Raw genomic sequence first — 7,645 nt, 5'->3', positions numbered from 1 at the left:
AATGAGTGCAAGAACGCGATTGTTGTGACGTCATCAATGCGAGACACAATGGCTCCAAAACATGGATTTTATCGAGTGCACACATTTAAACTAAAGCATAGTATTCTACACATTCAATCTCATAATGCACCGCAATAACGAATGTAAAACAGAAAAAATACACATAGGTGATGATCGCGCCGCATAAATTCCAGCGTCTGACCATAAGATGGCATCCGAGTCCATCCAAGCTTTTTTTTTTTTTTTTTTTTTTTTTTACACTTTACAGTAAGTTAGTTAACTACTTTAACATTAACTAAGAAATACTTCAAACGCATTTATTAATCTTAGTTCATGTTCATTTAAATATTTACTGATGCATTAAAATAAAGGCTATCATTAACAAATGGGAATTAAAATGAACTAACAATGAATGACTGTATTTTCACATTAACAAAGATTAATAAAAACTATAATAAATGTAGGCCTACTTTTTATGTTTAATACATTAACTAACATTAACTAATGGATTATTATTAAGCCAGTCATAGACTAACTGACAGTTTTACAAACATTCAGATATAGTTTTCACATCACATTTTACACAATAAATTAAAGGAAAAGTGGGGGAGTTAAAACTGTGCCTACATCGCTCAATTCATGTGAATTAATTTGTGCAATATCTTCATTTGTGTTCACTATTCAGAAGATGAACGAAAGTATTACGAGTTTGGAATGAGATGAGGGTGAATAAATGATGACATAAAATATATGCAAACAAGTGCTACCTGAAATTTTCTATAAAATGAGCATTTTTATCATGTTTAATATTCAGTTATTTCACTTTAATGGCAATACAAGGACCTAATAATTGCAGTTGTATGTGTATGTATACATATAAACACTTTGAGATCATGCCTCCATGTAAGAAATATCAGATCTAGCCCCTGATGCCAGATCCTGTCAGAAAATATTAATTTTGCCTGGTGCATAGTACACAACAATGCCAAGGTCTCTGCTGGAAGAGGTTTACATAAGTGGTCGTAAAATGATCTGTAGTTGAGTGAGAAGTCCGGTATAACGGCATATAATCCCGTCCACTCTACAGCAACACTACTGCAGTAAAAACGCAAACCGAGACGAGTCGTGGGATTTGGACATGGTGTGGCCCACCTTTCTTTCCTCCTGTGGAACTTATTTGCATAGTCCAAACACACACAGCCGTCGGTGTTATAAATGAGTGTGTGAATGAGTGAATGTGAGGCAACTTGTAAAGCGCTTTGGATGTTACGAACACATTAAGCCCAAACATGATGGGAAAAAGATTGAAGTGTCATGCATGCATTAGTTTGTGTAAGATGTTGTACTACATGGTGCGGTCAATGAGAATGCTTATTTCCCAGAAATAATATAAGATATGTGTGTTGTAGTTTGTGTCAGTTTAAGGTTTGAGAACATAGTTGTGAATGGATTTAGATGGAACTTCATCATCTCTCTTTTTGCTTCACCCACTGCTGCTGTGTCCAAAGGTCCTAAGGAATTTTTATGGCAGTTTTAAGGAATCAGTCTGTTGGTGGGTGAAGGGCAGAAACTTCAACTCACTGGCTTTGTACTAAAGGTCTTCTTCTTGCCCTCTAAAAGGTGTCTGGCTGTTTTCCTGGCATAAAGAGAGGTGGCCTGCCATAAACTGGGCCCTTGAATGTGCCGTCTACTACACCGGTAACAGAACAACTAGCCAGTGAAGCGAAACAGTCACTTTCTAAAAAATGTTGGTTAAGAAAATTAAACTTGATGACTGTACATAACTTTAAAAATGTTGCGTCTGAACCACTGATGGCAGATGGACTGTTCTGATGATGACTTTCATATTTTTCTGGACCTGCAATAAAACGCCCCTCACACTGCTCCAGGGGGATGAATAAAGGTAATCTGTAGTGAATCCATGCATTTTTGTAAGATAAATATCCATATTTCAAATGTAATAAATACTTTTTTTCTCACTTCTGCTGACCGTTTGGAACCGCAAGAAGTGCAGGTGGATGTTTTACTTCGTAGGCACTGCTTGGTTAGTGACTGGAGAAAATACGAAAATGAAATATTGTTCACAACAACAAAACATCGATAAAATACACTATTAACATAAAGGGTTGCACAACAAATCAAACTGCTATGTCTTTATTCCAACTGCTCTTTTTCTGTTAACAGGTTAACCGTGCTGATATAAATGTATAAAAATATGCTTTACTTTCCTTCATGAAAGAGAGCAAAGGAACTAAGAGTGATACATGGTTACATGCTGTAAAACAAGAGCATGAAAAACAACTTAAAACATGCTAACACTATTCTTCATTTATATTAATCGCTGCATAAAAGATAATACTGATTAACAAATGGTGATTAAACATTGACTAAAAGGTGATAAGGCAGGGAAGGTAAGGTGATGGATCCTTGGAATCCACTCTGCTTCAGTAGTTTAAGAAAATTACATACAAATTGAACAAATTGCAAAAACCGTCATATAGTATCATTATTTTAATTATATCATGTAGTAAACTCATACTCAAACAACAGACCTTAACCAAATCTTAAATATTGTTGATTTGGGAGAAACTCTATAACTTTTACTTTCACTGTGACACTTTCAGATAATGTTTTGTTATCGACCGACTAAAACTCTTTCCACACAAAGTACACATGTAAGGCTTCTCCTCTGTATGAACTTTCTGGTGGGTCTTCAGTGCATCTGACCTATAAAAAGTTTTTCCACACTGATCACAGGTAAATGGTCTTTCTCCAGAATGACGACGCAGGTGTACTTTAAAACTGGATGACTTTCTCAAACTCTTTCCACACTGATCACATGCGAACGGCTTCACTCCAGTGTGGATTGTAATGTGTTTATTTAGAGATCCTTTTTGTCTGAAACTTGCCCCACATTGATCACATGTGTATGGTTTCACTCCAGTGTGGATTGTCATGTGTTCCTTGAAAGATCCTTTATGTATGAAACTCTTCCCACATTGATCACATGTGTATGGCTTCTCTCCAGTGTGACCTCTCGTGTGAATAATAAGACTCTGCATGTATGGGAAACTCTTCCCACACTGATCACATGAGTACGGTTTTTCTCCAGTGTGGATTCTCATGTGATCCTTAAGGTTGGCTTTTATCGGAAAACTCTTCCCACATTGATCACACGTGTGCAGATTTTCTCCAGTGTGGATCCTCATGTGTAATGTTAGGTTTCCTTTTACTGTGTAACTCTTTCCACATTGATTGCAGGTGAAAGACTTTTTGGCTTCTCTTTTCAATAAATTACTTTTAGTCTGTGAGCGGCTCAATAATTTATTACTAGTTATGACATGATGCTGCTTCCCTTCTGCCTCACTCAGTTCTTCACTCTTCTCACGGTCTTCTTTTTGGTCTAAAATGAAAGCAAGAAAGGGTTATGTTGTGAATTAGCTTAACTTCTATCATTTAATTAACCTGTTCATTAATGGAACACTTAAAGGGTTAGATCACCCAAAAATGAAAATTAGCCCATAAATTACTCACCTTGAAGTCATCCTAGGTGTATATGACTTTGTTCTAGCATATAAATCCAGTCAGAGTTAATTAAAAAATGGTCATTGATCTTTCAAGCTGTTTGATGCAACTCAGTGGGAGTTGCACTCCATCAGTCAATAAGAAGTTTAAATATAGCTGCAAGCAGCAATTACGGGGCCAAGCACTACAGAAGCAAGTTTCAGACGAACGGCAGGAATGAGTAATTAAAACGGTTTTAAGATTATTTTAGGTAAAATGACTTGAAAACAATAAACATAACTATTAATAGGATTTACTGGCTTATCACGTTTGACCAATAGGTGGCGCTGTTACCAAATTAGTGTGGAATGGTCAGTGTGTGGTGACTATTGCACATACAAAGTTTGGTGTCAGTATGTCAAAGCTTTGAAGATATATAGCCTTAGAGTCATTTTGACACAGTGCTTAGTTCATATTGGCGCTGTACGAAAACAGTTGCATCTATCAACACAAAATCCATAACATTTTGTCAGAACAGTCTGAAGATGATTTGACGCAATTTTGGTGAAAATCGGACCAACGGTTAATGAGAAGTGCAAAAAAGTAGGTTAACAACATAAATCTAAATGGACGACAGGAGGTTCAGCTTATTATAACATAAATGATATGTACGTTGTCGACATGACCCAAGGAATATTTTGAGACCAGTTTCATTAAAATAGGTAAATGCAATCAAAAGTTATGAAATTTTCAAAAATGCTAATAATTAAGAATTCATGATTGGTTTATTACTCTTGACCAATATTTTCGCATTTGGGCATTGGTAAATAGCTATCGACCTATGTTTCTGAACTTGTGACGGTGGGTCGTCTCGATCGGACAAACGGTTTCGAAGATATAGCCTAATGGTTTTTAAGTGCTAAATAACAATGCTACACAAACCGTAAGGCGAAACTTAGCATGTTTGGTATCGTAGGACTCTGTAACATTTCAGGAGTCTAATTAGATGAGTCTCGTGAAAATAAGTCGACCACACCCAAAGTTATAAGCATTTGAAAAAAACAATTCACCACTAGGTGGCGCTGTTTCAAAACTTCTCACGCTCCTTCAGGACATTGTGCTGATGAACCATACCATGTTTCGTAACAATCCATTGATGCGTTCTTAAAATACATTATTTTAGCACAAAATTCAAAATGTCTGACAGTAAAAATGGTAAAATTGGATATCAGTCGACTCGGCATGTTGCCCTGAATCTAACAAGACCAATTTTATTACGACTTTTGAACAAACTGTTCAGAAGTTATAAGCAAAAATAGCTATTGTTTTTATATCTCCGGACCAGTAGATGCCGCTGCGCCGAAATGCAACATGTAGCCTCAGGTCATGCTTGTTATGACATGTACCAAGTTTGGTCTGAATATGATAAATCATTGCAGAGATACAGCCTTACGACGTTTTTTGCAAGCACTACGTAAAATTTGTTCGAGTGGTTCTGTTACCAAATTTATGTGGCGTGGTCAGTGTGAGGTGTCGATGACGCATACAAAGTTTGGTGCAAATATGTCAAAGCTTTGCAGAGATACAGCCTCAAATGCATTTTGGCACACTTCCAGCAAATTCGTTAATGCGCTAAATGAGAACGTGAAGATGATTCATGTTAAATTTGGTGAAAATCGGACTGACGGTCTAGGAGCAGTTTGAAAAAGTAGGTTTTCAACATTAAACAAAATGGTGGACAAGTATGGAAGTATGGCCAATTTTGTCATTATTGTTATCGATGTTCCCAGCAAGAAAGACAGAATATAGGGAGACCATTTTAATTTCAATAGTCTAATTTATTCAAAAGTTATTAGAATATTTGTGATATTTCATAATAACTTCATAATAACCACCAAACTTTTTGAGTACCTCGGGCATCGAGCCGAAGATTTTTATAATTATTTTCGTAACGACACGATAATGCGTTAAAAAAATACAGCATTTTAAAAGATAATTCAAAATGACAGATGCCTTAAATGGCTGACACGGGAAAATTGGATATCATTCGACTCAACATGACTCACTAAATCTAAAGAGACCAGTTGTGTGATTTTTGGCCAAACCATTCAGAAGTTATAAGCCAAAATATGCATTTTCTATATCTCCTGACCACTAGGTGGCGCTGCGTCGAAACACTGCAGGTAGTCTTAAGTTATGGTTATTATAACACACACCAAGTTTGGTCTCAATATGCCAAACCGTTGCTGAGATATAGTCTCACATGCACTTTTGCGTGCTTTTCGTCAAATTTGTTCACGTGTCATTCGAGAACGGTTGGACAAATCAATTTGAATTCCATAACTTTTTGCAAGCTTTGTCTGAAGATGATCTGAGCCAATTTTCGTGAAAATCGGACTAACCGTCTCGGACGAGTTCAAAAAAGTAGGTTTTTTGAAAAATTGAAAATAGCGGAAAAAAAACAAATCTTGCGATTTTTTTATTTTAGGGTTAATTCAAGGATTCAGAGGAAAAAATTATTTTCAAAAGTTCAAAAGTTATTAGCATAAAAATACTGAAACTTTGGACAAGTGGTGGTGCTAGAAAGTTGGAGTTAGAGACTTCAAATTTGGTATAGTTAATGTTGGGACTGTCATCTATTAGTGTGCCAAATTATACAACTTTCCCGCAAGTGGTTCTATGGGCTACCATAGTCTTGCGGCAGAAGAAAAAAAATTCGCTAACGGATACAATAGACGCCTTGCACCTTCGGTGCTTGGCATCTGTTGATATGAAATATAAAAAATAACAAATAAAAACTGGGCAGCAGGCTAAATCATCTGCAAGGACATCAGGAATTTTCCCGGTACTTCCCAATGGCCAGTCCAGGCCTGCTTCCCACCCCTATCCGGAATGCTGAATCCCTGACAATTTTCAAGCAACAGCTGATAACTCATCTCTTTTGAAGCTACCTGACTTCAGGTAGTAAATGTATTGTTACGTGGTATTGCTTTAAAAGTTCTCTGCTGTTTAAAAGACTGAATGAGCAATTAGATGAGGCATTTCAATAAGGTTTACTGTATCTTATAATATTTATTTTGATGTTCATTCATGTTTATTTCATACTATAATAGTAAAGAAAAATATGTTTGCTCATGCTACATTTATTTTTGTTTGAATTTTGTTAAGAATATGGCAGAATTTTAAGGCAGATACTTTGTTTATTAATTTGTAACAGCACAATGTGTAATTCAAATAAGATGAAATTCACGTATTAACAGAAAACCTCTGAGATTGCTCGCTCAACCTACGTTCTCTGAAAAGAGAAAAAGATGCTGCGTAGCTCTTATAAAATTGGAATGCCCTATGGGTGTCTCAATGGTCTGAAGCCCATATGGAAACATGCCAATTCATTGGCTGATGGTGCAGATGCCGCCTGACATCACATTGTCATCAACTCTAATGCTAGCATATAGAGATCTGCTCCTCAGATTTCCTGATGAAGAAGTCCTATCGGCAGCATGAGGAGCTTGGCAGAGACTACAGCATTTTATTCCCTATTCAGAGAACATGGGTTATGCAAGTAACCAGATATGTTAACGCTGCAAAACTCTTAAGCAATGGGAATGATATACCACACCCACCAAGCTATGTGCTGACATATCTGGCCTGATGCAAAACAGACCAGTTTAAAAGCAAACAGCTGCCTTAAGCAGGAGCCGAACCTATTTTTAATCTATAAAACATTTTAAAAGTGTGAAGCAACCATCCTGCCACCACAAAAAAATCCTCAAGAGGAACTCCTATTAAAGAGCTTGTGAAGAGGGTGCAACACTCCTGGAAGAATGTGCCTGAATGCCTAGCGGTGAAGAGAGACTTGCGCCATTGGCTAGAGCAGTCCAAATGAAGCTTTGTAGCTCAAAAAGGGCAGAACAGGGGAAGCCTCTCATCCTCAAGAGAAGCAAAAAAAAAGTAGAACCAAAAGATCTGAAGCATGACCAACTGTGACGAGAATGACGTGGACAAACCTTGGGGACTTAACTGGGTCTGGGCTGTAAGAATACCATGGAGAAAACACCATGCATAACTTGCTAACAGAGAGAGTCTACAAATCTTCTTCACAATGGATAGTATCTAGCCCCAGCAGGAGCATCACTTAAAT

The sequence above is a fragment of the Carassius auratus genome, chromosome 22 (assembly GCF_003368295.1).
Source record: "Carassius auratus strain Wakin chromosome 22, ASM336829v1, whole genome shotgun sequence".
NCBI lineage: Eukaryota > Metazoa > Chordata > Actinopteri > Cypriniformes > Cyprinidae > Carassius > Carassius auratus.
The sequence above is the reverse complement of the archived record's forward strand: the minus strand, read 5'-3'. Positions refer to the sequence as shown.